Source organism: Rhinolophus ferrumequinum, chromosome 20 (assembly GCF_004115265.2).
Source record: "Rhinolophus ferrumequinum isolate MPI-CBG mRhiFer1 chromosome 20, mRhiFer1_v1.p, whole genome shotgun sequence".
Taxonomy (NCBI): Eukaryota; Metazoa; Chordata; class Mammalia; order Chiroptera; family Rhinolophidae; genus Rhinolophus; species Rhinolophus ferrumequinum.
This window is the reverse complement of record NC_046303.1, coordinates 39,779,913-39,798,867: the sequence shown is the minus strand read 5'-3', so window position 1 is coordinate 39,798,867 and position 18,955 is coordinate 39,779,913.

The following is an 18,955-nucleotide window of genomic DNA, read 5'->3' as shown; positions in this document are numbered from 1 at the left end:
TACTTTGAGTATGATAACATACTATGTATGCTAACATACTATGATAACATACTATGATAACATATTATCATGATATGTATGATAACATACTATCACTATGATAACATAGTGATTTTCTTTAGGAAATATAAGAGTGTCACGCGGGGCGGCCTGTGGGGTCTCAGCTCCCGCTCCCCACATAAGAACACAGGATGTGGCTAGGCCAAAAAGGAACACCCACGGAGCCATAGGTAGGGGAGTCACACCACTATAGTCTCACTGGAGGCTCGATTCACACGACGTGCGACCTGCTGTCTGCTTTCCTGCTAACCGACCGACTCTCCTCGACTCTCTCTCGACTCCACTCCCCAGCGCAGCCACGGCAGTTATATCAGTGGCCAATGGCTCAAGGGCCACAGACGACGGCCAACCAGCCACAGCCGACGGCCATCTACTACCCGAGCCAACACCTTTCCACGTGAGGCCGAGAGCCTGGAAACTGTTCTCTGGGACTCTGTCCCCACAACAAATATTATTTCATTATAGATAGCCTAAATTAATATATCTCTAACTAAAATTAATTTATTCCTAAAAACGATTTAAGGGACTTAATTCAAACAATGTGCTATTGATTGCATTTTCCTTAACTTTCCTTTAACTTATCAAAATAATGTCTATTTAGACATAGTTTTAATAATGAATCATAATTATCAGCAGGGTAGACTGTGTTTTCTTCTTTTAATTAATAAAGAAGTGTGATAATCTTCACTGTGATTAGCTTCAGAGACAGTTTAAAAGTTTTAAAAATTTTATATATTGTGAAAAACAGTGCAAAATTTGTGGTAGTAGATTTGGTGTCTATGTTTGTGTGTTATTTTGAAGATTATAATTTAATTATAAATGATATTTATGTTATTTGGAGGTTTTACTCTCATTCTCCAGAATGATAAAACATTAATCTTTTTCAAATACAATATATGTAATTAAAAACATATTTAGGTATTTTTTCATATAAGTTTTCAAAATAGTTATGGAAGACAGATGTTGCTTCAGGCTAACATGAAAGCATAATATTATCATGATTACTAATAACGTTCTATATGAGTCGCCATAGCTAAACTGAATTTTTGTGTTGATTATTATTTTCAAAGTGATGGTTTTCTTTCCTTGATAAAGAGTGGACCAATTCACTGTTTTCAATTAGTAGGTAGAAAGCTTATAAAAATGACTGATATTTGCCTTTCTACAAAATGACCTTATATGGCTGTAAAAGGATAGAAAATAAACCGAACAGTGCCCTCAGAGACAGCAGTTGTTTTTGAAAAAATGATCATCATACCCCAAGAAAATGCATTATTCAAGATGCAGATCCAAGTGTGGGACCCAGTAATTTCTCTTGTTATGAGACATTGAGCCCCAATTTTTTTAAAGAGGATATAGAAGACATTTAAATAAAGAAATAAAAAGTGAACACATTATTTAGTACTGCTTTGAAACAAATATGTTTCTGTAAACATCAGTGTCTCTACTAACATGTCTCAGTATAAACTTACATTTATACATACATATTCTATATATTTCTGCTCCTGCTGGCAGATTTTCTAATCATTTCACATAAAGATCTTAACTTGTCTCAGTTAACAGGTTTTTTTTTTTTAAATGAAAAAGTATTTCATATTAAACACTAATTTTCTAAAGATTAATTTTCACTGCTTATTATACAAATGAGTTCAACATTACCTATAAGGTTAAAAAAAAAATCTTGAGAAATGCGTTTTCTAATACCAAGAGTGAATTCTCACTGTTTTACTTATTTGGTTTTACTTACTCACCAGTAGTTTTTATTTGCATTCTTAATGCTCCTGAATATTTCCCTAAACTTAAAACATCCATCACTCATTTGCATATGACCTTCTATAGATAAACTATTAAAAACAAGGGATTAAGAAATGTGTTCCTCTCCCCTTGGATTGCCATTTCAAAATTAAAAGGCTTAGCGTTCACACATAAGAAAGATGTAGTTTTTGACTACTCATTCTGTGCCAGACACAGTTAATGTCTTCTTATAAAAAGACAACAAAGCAAAGAGTGTTGTTAAGAACCATACTCTCCGGTTAGCAAGCAACAGACAAGTGACTACATCATTCAAATAAACTATAATCAATGTCAAGAAAACAGGAATCAAAGAAAGTCATGGGAGTGCAATTCAGGTGGGACTTTCTGGAAGAAATAAATAACCAGGCTGAGACTTGGAGGCTTAGCCCATCAAATGTGTGTGTGTTGAATGGAGGCCTGGTGTAGTTGGGGTTTATGGGAATGTAGTGGTGAAAGCGTGATAATGGCATATACAAGAGGTGTTCTGGGTTTAGGGAAAAACAAATTGTACCTACGGGCTAAAATATAACGAATGTCCAAGAGGGATAGCATAGTGTGCTAACACAAGAAGGAAGGAAAGCTTCTATATCAAGCTCCTGATTTTCCTTCCCTTAAACATCATGAAGAAACACTGAATGGTTTTACTAAAGGAATGATATAATTAAGACTGCATTGTTTATTTGTTAAAATCCCGTCCCACTCTGTAAATTAGATTTTTTTTTTAAAGATTGCATTATGATTAAAAGTGAAAACTGGGTCACAGTCTAACAGAAAGTTCAGGGGTTTCAGGTCTTCATAACCCACCCACATTCAGTTAGTATAAAAATCCTGTGATGTGTTTAGCACTTCAATTCTACAAAATAAAGTGAGAGATAGGAAACTCCGGGGCAAATAATCCTGTATGCTGGGAACCTTGAGATTACAATACCGGGGGAAATAATTAAATTGCAAGAGCAAACATTTAACTTACAATCAATATAGGTCTTTTCAGGTACCTTTCTCTTTTTATTAGAAGTCTCTCTGAACTATAAGTTCTCAACCTTATTTTGCAGAGTGAGATTCCAAGCCACTTCCACAGCTGATTTTATCAATGTCCTCAATTTAATCTTTTCAAAAAGTAGCATTTTTATACCCTCTTCTTAAGCCATTTCATTAATAAGTGTTTCCCTTACGTTATAAATAACAAAATGTGTGTGCTCACATGTATGCATACACACACACATACAAATATGCAAATATTTAAATAAAATCCCCAAATACTCTATTTCGTTCCACTTAGTGTTAAATATCTCAATTATGCTTTAGATTTCTTAATCTTTTACAATCTTTCACCCCCATAATTCATTACAGAAAACATAGTGAAAACATTTTTTTAGATGTAGTCTTTCTTTACCTTTCTGTCACATATGATGTTCAGATTTGCACACTTGAAAACACCTGTAACGTTCTATAACTTTTTCATCGACTTCTCATTTGATCGATCACATAGGAATTATATTTTCAGAGCCCATCTCTTATGATAGGATCTTAAAGCTGTTTTAAAGAAATTGTAAAGGTCACTCCTCTAATTTGCCAGGATGTTAGAGAGGAACTTTGGGAGAATAGTTGGTTCTGGAACAAAGGAATTACCTAAGTGATGACCTAAGGAAGATATGAATGAGACCTCCTGGGCATTTTGGCCAATAAAGGAGAATGGGAGAAAAGGTACAATGATAAAATTACTTGCTAGATAGATGCTCATTGAAATTGTTTTGTTGAAAAAAAAATACAATATGATTGTATGGCACTTTTTCTCTGGAACATAAAACAGTGTGTGTGTGTGTGTGTGTGTGTGTGTGTGTGTGTGTAGTTTCTGTTCACATTAAACATCTTCCCTTCTCCCTCTTCTTCCTTCTATTCTCAGTCACTCTTATGTTATATTTTCTGAATTCTCTGGAGGACCTTTCCTTGTCTTTGAAGGAAATCTATTCCCTTATTCCATTATGCTTTCTTATTGTTTAAATAAGATTTTCATTGCGATTAGAGGAAAGGTTTTAGAGCCATGATCATAAGATTTTATACATCTCCCCAAACTTCCTGAATCTTGCTCTGCAAATCATCCAAAATCTCCAAGGGAATTAAAGAATAGGAATGCAGACGACATTTGGAATCAAGGTATTTCTTCAGGAATATGAGAACCAGCACCCAGTCATCGGCAATGCAATGTTTTCTGATAACCACTGAATTGCTGGTGCATCTGTTTTGGTTTACAGCTTAAGCATGAATTCCTGCACTGTCGTCCTTCCCCCTCCAAACATCACCAACCGAAATTTCATATCAACAGATGAAATTTGCCTTTGTGAACCTTTCCAAAAATTCAAGATGTTCTTGGCCCTATGCTGCAGTTAATGTTGAGCTTTTCCATATATATGTCTTCAGAGATTCAATGACAATGCATGACCTCTGTCTTATAGCTTCCTTCCTAAATCTTGCTCTTTTGTCATTTAATTCACAAAGCCTTGGTTAACCTGGGGTGGTGTGTTGGTGGTTATTTTATAAGGAATTGAACCAAAGTCTCTGGGTGAAAACCAGTAACAGGCATGTATGAATAGAGAAGATTCTGTCCTAAGTTATCCTTCCCAGCAATGGCTTGAACGAAAAGCCAAAATGGGCAGAGCCCTTGTTACCAGGTCCACTTAGTGGATGCATGGCCTGCTCTGCTTGGTCACGGCAGAGATGGCATCACACAGCCGTTACCTTAGAGCCACGGTAAGATTGCTCATGAGAGGAGAGACATGGCTATAATCAACCAGGTCACCAACTCCTGTTTGACGGAAGAATGCAAAGGTAAAGTACAGAAGCATGAAGAGACGAAGAATAAAGGCCTACTACCTCCAGATATTTCACAGGTTGTGTTATATGAGAAGGCATATATACGTATAATCAGGTTAGTGAAACTGCCATTTTTCTAGGTCAAACAATATTTAATATTGGCATTTTCGTGTGATTCAATCTCAAGGGAATCACAAGTGGGTTCTGTTTGTAGGAATGATTAATAAAATGTGAGAATGAGTAGGAAGCTCTACAGACTCCACTGCCTGGGAGATGTAACCTCGTCTGCCCAAAGCCAGGGTTAGTCCTGTGTTCTTCATACTGACCACAGAGTGGTCTCCCAGCTACATGTTTTATAACATTTAAAGTTTGTTTTGATGCGAGGACCCAATACAATGATACTCAAATCAATGAATGTCAGCATTCTTTGTCACTCGCAGCTCTCAAAGATAGAAGGCTGCAGGGTGGAGTCACAAAAGGGACGTGCCTGAGACAGGACAACAGCAAGTGGAGCCAGAGGGGGCACTTTATGTCTGGCAATCAGGGAAGAGTTGGCTAGGTTTTGTGGGCTCCTTGTGGACTGGATAATTTGAATAACATTGTGTCTTCCGGGGGCATAGGATGATGTCTCTAGTTTCTGGGTTCCTGGTCCTGAGGAGATTAGAGCAGATGCTCAGTGGCCCAAAGTGTGAGAGGCAGACAGGAGAAGGGTTGGTTGTGGACTTAATTAGCTTCTTAAGAAGGGAAACTGATGGGCCTCTAGTCAGGGCCTCAAAACTGGGTCAAGACAGCATGAAAACAAACTATATTACACTATGGAAGCAGACAAAAGCATAGGAACACATAAGTCTAATGCATAAGGTTAAATTGTACCAAAAGATATATGTATATAGTATTGCAAGGTAAAGATGCAGCACTGTCGTGCGGGACGGCCTGCAGGGTCTCTGGTCCCGCTCCCCACATAAGAACGCAGGACATGGCGAGGCCAAAAAGGAACACCCACGGAGCCATAGATGGGGGAGTCACACCACTATACTCTCCCTGGCGGCTGGGTTGGAGACACAGGAACCAGGAGCAACACAATTCTCAACCCTCACTGCGCCGCTTGCAGACTCAGCCACCATCTTCTTGCTAGCTCCCCCTTTTTCTGCTAGCCTAGTCATGGCAGTTATATTTGTGGCCAATGGCTCACTGGTTACAGCTGACGGCCAACTAGCCACAGCTGATGGCCATTTGATCACAGTCGATGGCCATTTACTACCTGAGCCAGCACCTTTCTATGTGATGCCGAGAGCCTGGAAACTGCTTTTTGGGGCTCTGTCCCCACAAGCACCTATCCAAAACAGTTAAGGACAATGATAGAGGAAGCCTGTTGGAGAAGTTGATTCCATTCTCAAGTCTTGAAACATGAAAAATTGCTTGGACAAAAAAAAAGAACAGGTGGGTGGGTGTTTGGGTGGGTGGAGGAGCAGCACTCAGTCAAAGGGAACAGTATAAATTTACACCAAAAGCTGGAAAGACCAACTTAGAATTTGGGTATTGTTACTACGAAGAGTGAGATTCCAATGGGATATATTTGAAACTCAACAATTGCCTGTACCTACCTTACTCCCCTTCACCTCCAACAATTTATGCCATGCAGGCCTGACTGGCTAATTCTCTGTACCTTGAGAGGACAGGAAGTCAGAGAGGTTTTGTTTGGGGATTTTCTTTTTTTAATTATTTTGCTATTTTTTTTTCTGTTATTAGTTTCAGGTGTACAAAACAACAGAGTGATTAGACAATTCCTTACCTCGCAAAGTGATAACCTCAACAAGTCTCCTATCCATCTGACACCATACACAACTATTACAATACCATCCACTATATTCCCTATGTTGTACTTTACATCCCGTGACATATATATATATATATATATATATATATATATATATATATATATATATATGTATATATGTGTATAATATATACACATATATTATTGTTTAAATTATAGTTGATATTGAATATTATTTTATTAGCTTCAAATGTAAAGCATAGTGGTTAAGCATTTATATAATTTATGAAGTGATCCCCTCGATCACTTCATCTATATGATACTAAACATAGTTTTTACAATATTATTTACTATATTCTCCATACTGTATTTATGTATTCTGTGACTATTTTGTGACTACAATTTTGTACTTCCATTCCCTTCACTTTCTCACCCATCCCTCCAATACCCCCACATCCAGCAACCGCAGTTGTTCTTTGTATCTTTGAGTCTACTTGTTTTGTTTGTTCGTTTATACTGTTCTTTAGATTCCATATTAAGTAAAATCGTATGGTATTTGTCTTTCCCAGTCTTACTTATTTCACTTAGCATAATATCCTCTAAGTCCATTCATGTCCATGCAAATAGTAAGATTTCATTCTCTTTTACGGGAGAGTAATACTCCATTGTATATATGTACCACTTCTTCTTTATCCAATTGTCTATTGATGGGCATCTCAGTTGTTTCCATATCTTGGCTATTGTAAATAGTGCTATAGTAAACATAGGAGTGCATATATCTTTTCGAATTAGTGTTTTGGATTCCTTTGAATAAATATCCAGGAGTGGAATTGCTAGGTCATAAGGTAGTTCTGTCTTTAATTTTTGAGGAACCTCTATACTGTTTTCTATAGTGGCTAAACCAATTTATAATCACATCAACAGTGCCCAAAGGTTCCCTTTATTCCACATCCTAGCCAGCAGTTGTTGTTTGTTGATTTATTGATGATGACCATTCTGACGATGTAAAGTGATATCTCATTGTGGTGTTTATTTGCATGTCTCTGATGATTACTGACACTGAGCATCGTTTTTATTGTCTATTGGCCATCAGTATGTCCTCTTGGAGAATTATTTTTTTAGATCCTCTACCATTTTTTAACTGGATTGGCTTTTTGTTCGTTTTTATTTTGTTTTTTTTTGGTTTTAAGTTGTATGAGATTTTTATCATTTTGTTTTTTGTTTGTTTTGTTTTTGTTTTTTTTAGGGTTCTGGTGTGACTTTTTTTTTTTTTTAATTAAAGTTTATTGGGATGACAATTGTAGTAAAGTTACCCTAGATTTTAGGTGTACAATTCTGTATTACATTATCTATAAAATCCCATTGTGTGTTCACCACCCAGAGTCACTTCTCCTTCCGTCACATATATTTGATCCCTTTACCCTCATCTCCAACCCCCCACCCCCCTTACACGCTGGTAACCACTAAGCTATTGTCTGTTTGTCTATGAGTTTTTGTTTCTTATTTGTTTGTCTTATTCTTTTGTTGTTTTTGGTTTATATACCACATATCAGTGAAATCATATGGTTCTCTGCTTTTTCTGTCTAACTTATTTCACTTAGGATTATATTCTCAAGATCCAGCCATGTTGTCACAAATGGTCCTATTTCATCTTTTCTTACCACCGAATAGTATTCCATTGTGTATATATACCACAACTATCGAAGGACATTTTGGTTGTTTCCATGTCTTGGCCACCGTAAATAAAGCTGCAGTGAACATTGGAACACACGTGTCTTTATGGATAAATGTTTTCAGATTTTTTTGGTAGATACTCAGGAGTGGGATTGCTGGGTCATACGGTAATTCTATTTTTAATTTTTTGAGGAAACTCCACACTGCCTCCATATCGGCTGCACCACTCTGCATTCCCACCAACAGTGTATAAGTGTTCCTTTTTCTCCACAGCCTCTCCAACACTTGTTACTATTTGTCTTGTTGATGATAGCCGTTCTAACTGGGGTGAGGTGATATCTCACTGTGGTTTTTATTTGCATTTCTCTGATGATTAGTGATGTTGAGCATTTTTTCATATGTCTATTTGTCATTTGTATGTCCTCTTTGGAGAAATGTCTCTTCAGGTCCTCTGCCCATTTTTCAATTGGGTTGTTTGTTGTTTTCTTGTTGTTGTTGTTGTTGTTGTTGAGTTGCATGAGTTTCTCGTATATTTTGGATATCAGCCCCTTATCGGAGGCACTGTTTGCAAAAATCTTCTCCCATTCAGTTGGTTGCCTCTTTGTTTTGTAGATGGTTTCTTTTGCTGTGCAGAAGCTTTTAAGTTTGATATAGTCCCATTCATTTATTTTAGCTTTTATTTCCCTTGCCTTTGGAGTCAAATTTATAAAATGTTCTTTGAATCCAAGGTCCATAATTTTAGTACCTATGTTTTCTTCTATGCACTTTATTGTTTCAGGTCTAATCCTTATGTCTTTGATCCATTTTGAATTAATTTGGTACATGTGACAGATAGCAGTCCAGTTTCATTCTTTTGCATGTGGCTTTCCAATTCTGCCAGCACCATTTATTGAAGGGGCTGTCTTTTCTCCATTGTATGTTTTTTGCTTCCTTGTCAAAAATTATCTGTCCATATTTATGTGGTTTTATTTCTGAGTTTCTCAGTTCTATTCCATTGGTCTACGTGTCTGTTTTTCTGCCATACCATGCTGTTTTGATTATTGTTGCCCTGTAGTACAGCTAAAGTCAGGGAGTGTGATACCTCCAGCATTGTTCTTTTTTTCTTAAGATTGTTTGGCTATTCGGGGTCTTTTGTGATTCCAAACAAATCTGTTGATTTTTTGTTTTATTTCTTTAAAAAAATGCCGTTGGGATTTCGACGGGGATTGCATTAAATCTCTATATTGCTTTGGGTAATATGGCCATTTTAACTATGTTGATTCTTCCAATCCATGAGCACGGAATGTTTTTCCATTTCTTTGTGTCTTCTTCAATTTCTTTTAAAAATGTCTTGTAGTTTTCAGCATATAGGTCTTTCACATCCTTGGTTAAGTTTATTCCTAGGTATTTTATTCTTTTTGCTGCAATTAAGAAAGGGATATTTTGTTTCTTTTTCTGAGATTTCATTGTTAGTATATAGGAATGCAATGGACTTTTGATTTTGATTTTGTACGTTGATTTTGTAGCCAGCCACATTACTGTATTCGTTGATTGTTTCTAATAGCTTTTTGGTGTAGTCTTAGGGTTTTCAATATATAGCATCATGTCATCTGCAAAGAATGACAGTTTACCTTCTTCTTTCCCAATTTGGATGCCTTTTATTTCTTTCTCTTGCTTGATGCTCTGGCAAGGACTTCCAACGTTGGGTGATAGGGGACAGCCCTGTCGTGTTCCTGAACGTAGAGCAAAGGACTTCAGTTTTTCACCGTTAATTATGAGATTAGCTGAGGGTTTGTCATATATGGCCTTTATTATGTGAAGGTATTTTCCTTCTATACCTATTTTATTGAGTATTTTAATCATAAATAGATGTCATATCTTGTCAAATGCTTTTTCAGCATCAATTGATAAAATCATATGATTTTTGTCCTTTGTTTTGTTTATGTGATGTATCACATTGATGGATTTGCGTATGTTGAACCATCCTTGTGCCCCTGCGATGAACCCCACTTGGTCGTGATAAATAATCTTTTTAATGCATTGTTGCATTCGATTTGCTAGAATTTCGTTCAGGATTTTTGCATCTGTATTCATCAGAGATATTGGTCTGTAGTTCTCTTGTTTTTGTGTTGTCCTTGCCAGGTTTTGGTATCAGGGTAATGTTGGCCTCATAAAATGAGTTAGGGAGTACTGTCTCTTCTTCAATATTTTGGAAGAGTTTGAGCAGTATTGGTATTAGATCCTCTTTGAAGGTTTGGTAGAATTCACTATTAAAGCCATCTTGTCCCGGACTTTTGCTTTTGGGAAGGTTTTGGATGACTGATTCAATTTCGTTACTGGTGATCGGTTGTTTAGATTTTCCAGTTCTTCATGGTTCAGCCTTGGAAGCCTATATGTTTCTAAGAACTTGTCCATTTGTTCTAGGTTATTGAATTTGATGGCATATAGTCCTTCATAGTATTCTTGGATGACCCTTTGTATTTCTGTGGCATCCATGATATCTTCCCCTTTTTCATTTCTGATTTTGTTTATTAGTGTCTTCTCTCTTTTTATCTTAGTGAACCTAGCCAAGGGTTTGTCAATTTTGTTAATCCTTTCAAAGAATCAGCTTTTTGTCAGTTTAATTTTTTCTATTGTTTTTTTGTTCTCCATTTCACTTAATTCTGCTCTGATTTTTATTATTTCCTTTCTTCTGCTGACCTTGGATTTCATTTGTTCTTCTTTTTCTAGTTATTTAAGGTGTAATGTGAGGTTATTTATTTGGGATTTTTCTTGTTTCTTGAGATAGGCCTGTAATATATAAATTTCCCTCTTAAAGCTGCTTTCGCTGCATCCCAAAAATTTTGGTAGGATGTATTTTCATTGTCATTTGTTTCATAAATTTTTGATATTAACCCTTTGTCAGATGTATCATTGGCAAACATCTTCTCCTATTCAGTATGATGTCATTTTGTTTTGTGATGGTTTTCTTTGCTCTGCAAAAACTTTTTAGTTTGATGTAGTCCCATTTGTTTATTTTTTCTTTTGTTTCCCTTGCCTGAAGAGATATATCAGTAAAAATATTACTAAGGGTAATGTTTGAGAGTTTACTTCCTATATTTCCTTCTAGAATTTTTATGGTTTCAGGTCTTACGTTCAATTCTTTAATCCATTTTGAGTTTATTCTTGTATATGGCATAAGAAAGTGGTACTGTTTCATTTTCTCATGTAGCTGTCCAGTTTCCCAAGCACCATTTATTGAACAGACCGTCTTTACTCCAATGTATATTCTTGCTTCCTGTGTCATAGATTAAATGACCACACATGCATGGATTTATTTCTGGGTTCTCTATTCTGTTCCATTGATCTATGTGTTTGTTTTTGTACCAATACCATGCTGTTTTGATTACTATGACCTTGTAGTATAGTTTGATATCAAGTGGGGTTATACCTCTAGGTTTGTTCTTCTTTGTCAGAATCACCGTGGCTATTCGGGGTTTTCTATGGTTCCATATTAATTTTAGGATTATTTGTTCTAGTTTTGTGAAAAAAGCCATTGGTATTTTGATAAGGATTGCCTTGAATCTATAGATTGCTTTGAGTAATATGGACCTTTTATCTACATTAATTCTTCCTATCCATAAGCATGGTACATGCCTCCATTTATTTGTATCTTCTTTAATTTCTCTCTTCAGTGTCTTATAAATTTCTGAGTACAGGTTTTTTACTGCCTTGGTTAAATTTATCCCTAAGTATCTTTTTTTGAATGTAATTATAAATGGGATTGTTTCCTTAATATTTATTTCTGATAGTTCATTGTTATATAAAAATGCAACTGATATCTGAATGTTAATTGTATATCCTGCTACTTTATTAAATGTATTTATCAGTTCTAATAGTTTGTGGTGGAATCTTTGGGATTCTCTCTATATAGTATTGTGTCATTTGCAAATAATGACGGTTTCACTAATTTCTTTCCAATTAGGAAGACTTTTATCTCTTTTTCTTGTCTGATGGCTGTGGCTAGGACTTCCAGTACTATGTTGTACTAAAATGGTGAAAAAGGACATCCGTGTATTGTTCCTGATCTTAAGGAGAATGTTTTTCAGCTTTTGCCCATTGAGTGTGATATTAGCTGTGGGTTTCTCACAGAAGGACTTTATTATATTGACATACGTTCCTTCTATTCCCACTTTGTTGAGGCTGTTTTTGTTTTGTTATGTTTTTTAATCATAAATTGACGCTGGATTTTGTGAAAAGCTCTTTCTGCATCTCTTGATATGACCAGATGATTTTTATTTTTCATTTTATTTATGTGGTTTATCACATTAATTGATTTGTGGATATTGCAAACCAGGAATGCATCCTGGTGTTCAATCTTTTTAACGTATTGCTGAATTCAGGTTGTCAATATTTTATTGAGGATTTTTGCGTCTATATTCATCAAGGATATTGGCCTGTAGTTTTCCTCTTTTGTAATGCCTTTGTCTGTTTTGGAATCAGGATAATGGTTGCCTTGTAAAATGAGTTTGGGAGCCTTCCCTCCTCTTGAATGTTTTGGAATAGTTTGAGAAGACTAAGTGTTAATTCTTTGAATGTTTGGTAAAATTCACCGGTGAAGTCATCTGGTCCAGGACATGATTTTTTGAGGACCTATTAATTACTAGTTTGATTTAATTGGTAGTAATTGGTCTGTTCAGACTTTCTGTTTCTTCTTGATTAAACCTTGGAAAATTGTATGCTTCTCAGAATTTATCCATTTCTTCCAGGTTATCCAATTTGTTGGTGTATAGTTGCTTGTAATATTTTCTTAAATATTTTTGTATTTATGTGGTGTCCATTGTCACCTCTCCTCTTTCATTTCTTAATTTATTCACTTGGGTTCTTTCTCTTCTTTCCTGATGAGGTTAAAGTTTTGTTGATTTTTTTTTTTTTATCTTTTCAAAAAAACACCCCTTGGTTTCATTGATCTTTTGTATTGTTCTTTTAGCCTCTATTTCGTTTATTTCCACTCTGATCTTTAGTTTTTCCTTCCTTGTACTCACTTTGGACTTTGTTTGCTGTTCTTCCTTTGGCATTTCCAAATGGGCTACATGCACCTATTGAGTTCACATGGGGCAGTGGCTATAGTGCATCAGAAAATTCCACAATTTGGGAATGGCAGAGAAATATCTTCTTTGATAGCTTTTGAAAGCTTAGAAACCATTTTGGATTGTTGGTTAGCAGCTCGTCAACCACCATTTGTTCACCCTACCAATAGTCATTTTTCCTCACTCATCTCTATTATTGAAGTAAAATACCAATTCATTCATCACATTAATAGTAGTAGTTGTAGTAGTAGTAGTAATAGTAACATTTTATAACTATGCAGTATTTACTCAAAGACATGCCTTAGGCAGTTTTATAATCCTTATCTCTTTTCCTTATATAATAACCACCACCATCCCTCCATCCAAGCTGACATTCTCTTCAAATATGTCACATAGAATTGGCATAACTAATACTAGATATGTTACATGTGTATTCCTTACATAAGAACATTGAGGCTAGATCTATAGTCCCTTGAATTTTAGCACTAAAAGTCTTTTTTTTTCCCAAAAATTTCTGAGTCATTTAATTTTAGATAGCATTGTAGTATGAGAATCTCAATAAAGTTTTGTAGAGGAATGTAGTCATGGCCAAATGTAAAGGTAAATCTTCTTGTAAAAAAAACAATTGTAGGTGGTCTGTTCAATCTTATTCTTACAGTTGCCTCTATCTGAGACACACTGTGTCCAATTGTCCAGGATAAAAATTACCTCTCCTAATTCATTTGTGTTCTGCCTCAAATGCCATGGTTGCCCTCACAATTCTGTCTACAATAGCACCTTCCATCTCTCTCCAATCACCTTTCATACTTAGCATCTTACCTGGCTCTATTTTTCTTGAGAATACTTATCATTATTTGACATATTTTATATTTACTCATTTATTATCTAACTCCTCTCTCAAGTTTCTCCCTAGTACTTAGATAATGGCTATCATATAGCAGGGGCTCAATAAATGTTCATTGACTATATTAATCAACATAATATGCTGACTATTTGTAAAATACATTAAACTTTTGCACATACACAAAGTGATGATAATAAATGTATAAAACTCTAAGAAAATAACTTTAATATACTACCAGTTTTACAACTTTTCTCACATTTCCTTAGGAAAAAAGTTTATAGGCAAACTATTTATCATAACATTGGTATCTTCTTTAACTTGCTAAATAGCTTAGCAAATCTATTTCTAGTCATCTGAGTTTCTTAAATGTATAAATTGTGGCAGGAGCTCCAAAGACCTGTGGTAAATTATCTGAATAATTCTCCTTAAGCAGTAAATTTAATAAATAAAAAATACTGAGACATAGAATTTTTTTTGAACTTAACAATTATTGTCCATTAATTAATTTTGTATACCAGTTAGTACAAAGTCCTAGAATAATAATTGTAACAAAAATGCAAATCCCAACTGTACTTAATTGATGGAATCTCCACTGAGATGCTCTAAAAAAATTTAATTAATTTGGATTTTTAGGCTGTGGTTTGCTTTAACAATATCGATCCCCCAAATCATATTATTCACATGTCAACCAAACATGATTTTGTCAAAAATATTGACTTATCATTTCTATGGAATGAAATATCTAACCTAACAAACTTATTATTTAAAAAAGTACTTTTATAAAATTCTACTTGTTGAAAAAAGGGGGGGAATGAGATGAAACTGATGAACCATTTATCCTATTAATTATAACTTAACTTTTAAGTTATGAGACATTCAAATATGCCTTATGTAGTGAATAACCAGAGTTAATTATATATTTGGACTTTTAGGCTGTGTTTTGCTTTAACAATATCAGATCTCCCAAATCATGATATTATTCATATGTCATGTAGTTATTGGTCTGTTCAGACTTTCTGTTTCTTCTTGATTAAGCCTTGGAAGATTGTATGCTTCTCAGAATTTATCTATTTCTTCCAGATTATCCAATTTGTTGACGTATATTTGCTTGTAATATTTTCTTAAATATTTTTGTATTTATGTGGCGTCCATTGTCACCTCTCCTCTTTCATTTCTGATTTTACTCACTTGGGTTCTTTCTCTTCTTTCTTGATGAGGTTAAAGTTTTATTTTTTTTTTTTTATCTTTTAGTTTTATATATAACTAAAAGCAGACTATTACTTCCTCTCTGTCTCTCCATACACATGCGTGCGCGCGGGCACGAGGCCTGGCAATTAAGTTCACGAACTTGTTGCAATAATGTTTCTAATGTTTTGGATATCAGAGGGATTATTCATTATGAATGTGTACTAACTGGAAAACAGTTAACCACGTTTACTATTTGGAAGTGCTAAAAAGGCTGTATGTAGATGGCAAACAGACATATGAAGAAATGCTCAACCTCGCTAACCATCAGAGAAATGCAAATAAAAACCACAATGAGATACCACCTCACCCCAGTCAGAATGGCTATCATCAATAAATCAACAAACAACAAGTGCTGGCGCGGATGTGGAGAAAAGGGAACGCTTGTGCACTGTTGGTGGGATTGCAGACTGGTGCAGCCGCTATGGAAAACAGTATGGAGGTATCTCAAAATTCTGAAAATGGAACTACCTTATGATCCAGTAATTCCACTCCTAGGTATCTATCCGGAGAAATCCAGAACTTCAATTCAAAAATCTCTATGCACTCCTATGTTTATTGCAGCACTATACACAATAGCTAAGACATGGAAACAACCAAAATGCCCATCGGTAGATGACTGGATTAAGAAACTGTGGTACATTTATACAATGGAGTATTATGCAGCCATAAGGAAGAAAGAAATCTTACCATTTGCAACAACATGGATGGATCTAGAGAACATTATGTTAAGTGAAATAAGTCAGACAGAGAAAGATAAGTTCCATATGATCTCACTTATTTGCGGATTCTAAAGAAAAGAATAAGTGAATGAACTAATCAGAAACTGTTTGGGAGACAATGAGGAAAAACTGAGGGTTGCTAGATGGGCGGGGGGAGTGGGGGGTGGGGGGGAGGGTGAGGGGATTGGAGGGCAGTCGGTAACCACAGGATGGCCACGGGGTTTGAAAATTAATCTGGGGAACGTAATTTGGTGGTTACCAGAGCGTAAGGGGGTTGGGGGGTGGGGGATGAGGGTGAGGGGGATCAAATGTACGGTGATGGAAGGGGAGCTGACTCTGGGTGGTGAACACACAGTGTGATTTATGGATGATGTGATTCAGAATTGCACAACTGAAATCTATGTAATTCTACTAACAATTGTCACCCCAATAAATTAAAAAAAAAAAAAAAAAAAAAAAAAAAAAAAAAAAGGCTGTATGTAAAAGTTAGACGACCTGAACTTTTCGCCAACAATTCATGGGTCTTACATCACAATAATGCACCAGCTCAATGGGAAAGGCTGTGAGGGAGTTTCTAGCCAGTAAACAAATAACTGTATTGGAACATCCTCCCTACTCACCTGATCTGCCTCCAATGACTTCTTTCTTTACCCGAAGATAAAGGGAAACATTGACAGGAAGACAGTTTGATGACATTCAGGACATCAAGGGTAGTTCGATGACAGCTCTGATGGTCATTCCAGAAAAAAGAGTTCCAAAACTGCTTTGAAATGTGGACTGGACACTGGTGTTGGTGCATAGCTTCCCAAGGGGAGTACTTCGAAGGTAATCATAGTGATATTCAGCAATGAAGTGTGTAGCACTTTTTTAAGTGAGTTTGCAAACTTAATTGTCTGACCTCATATATGTATTTCTATCACACACACACACACACACACACACACACACACACATACACACAGTTTGCAGTCTGAATGGAGAGTACAAGCAAAATTTGGGGTCAAATATGTACCAGCTTAATTAATTTACAAGATAAAATCTGCATATACAAATAAGGAAGTATACATGTATAAGAAATAAAACTAAAATTCTCCCCAAAGTTTTACAGCAGCTTTCAAAATGAAAGCAGCCGTTTATAGGGAAATAAAAGAAATATAAACAAGAAACATTTTTGGTACCAGAAATACGAGAAACATGTTTTAGAATCTTCTAAATCCACTCTTAAAATTTCTATGGGGCCAAATTCATAAGGGTTTTTCAACATGATTGCCAGTAAACACTTTTTTCATATTTTATACTGCCACACTGCTTTAACTGGATAATGTCTCACACACACAAACACACACACACACACACACATACACACATACACACGCAACTCTGAATCTAAGAATAGACTATGAAATTCAAAACTTGTTAAATTTCTCAACTCATACAATAATACTATCTCAGCATTAATTTAAACCCAATTACTGTCACAAAACATACACAACTTTGAGTTTTAATACCTATGTTTCTCCCTTATGAAAGTGAAGGTTAATGATCTTGTCACAAAACCAGTATGGTAAAAAGTAAACTCATTGCTTTTATCTTTAAATTCAACCTCAAATATAGACAACAGTATTGTGCTGTAATTATCAAACTTGCTAAGAAACTAAAGCTTAATTTTCCCAATCACTAAAAAGAAAAGAAAATTATGTAATGTGATAGAGGTGCTAAATATTGCTACAACAGCAATCATATTGCAAGCTATAAGTGTATCAAATTAACATGCTGTACACCTTATATTTACGCAGTTATATGTCAAATATATTCAATAAAAGTAAATAAGTTAAAAAATAAATAAATTCAAACTCAATATGTTGCTTGATTAATAGTAAAAAGTTAAATGTATTATTTATTTGCATTTAATTACCCCACAAAAATTATTTTAATTGAATTCTGAATAGTATTTTGCTGATTTTAGGATAATTGATTTTTTTGTATTTCAGTCAGAATTGAGATAATGGAAGATCAAAAACACAAATTCCATGTATATAAAACAAAACATTTGTTTAAAAGAAAGCAAATGATGTAATGCAAAAAAAAGGGAATATACATACAATATTTAATATCAGTCTCCTATTCAGCCTTACAGACAGGATTTTATTCTCAAGAGACTGTCTACTGTGAATATATCGATTCAGCATTTCCATTTAGACATATCAAGCATTGAAATGTACTTCAGCATTGAAATGTACTTTAAAATGATTGAACTACCTATCAACTCATTTAAATGCAAGGTAAACCAATATAATTTATTTTTGAATTCATGCAAAATCTTTGATTTAAAATAATTTGTTTAATCTTCAATTAAATATAAAAGTTATTTTTAATCAACCACTTAACTATCAAACAGAGAATCACCTTATAAATGTCAGGGTACTTTGGTTACATATGCAGTAACAGTTGAAATGGTATGCAAACCTCAAATAATCTAAAGATTTTCTACATCTCCAAATAAATATCATTATTTGAAACAGATACTGGGGGAATTTTTGAAATGTTATCTCATTAATATTAATGTTATACAAAATGGTGGGAGTGAAAATACAGTTTACAATAGTATATATGTGCAAAATGATTTTAATGAAAAGAAAGTATTTTGTGTGGTTATGTAATTCTAGTTTTATGCTTTCATTGTCTATTTTATTCAGTGCATGGAAGGGCGAGAAATGTCCCATTGAGAAGCAGGAAATATGAGAAACAGAATTGTACTGGGGAGTTAAACTCTAAATTCAACACTATATGTAAGGCAAAAAATATCATTATATGAACATAGAATCACTTACAAGCAAAAAGAAGCAAAAAGAACAGGACAGCAAATGGATTAAAAAATTAACATTGCTGGAGGAAATAATGTGCCAACTGGAAAGAATTTTGTCAGAAATATATACAGAGAAAAAAAACGGAGTTTTGGCAGCAGCCATCTATCATTATG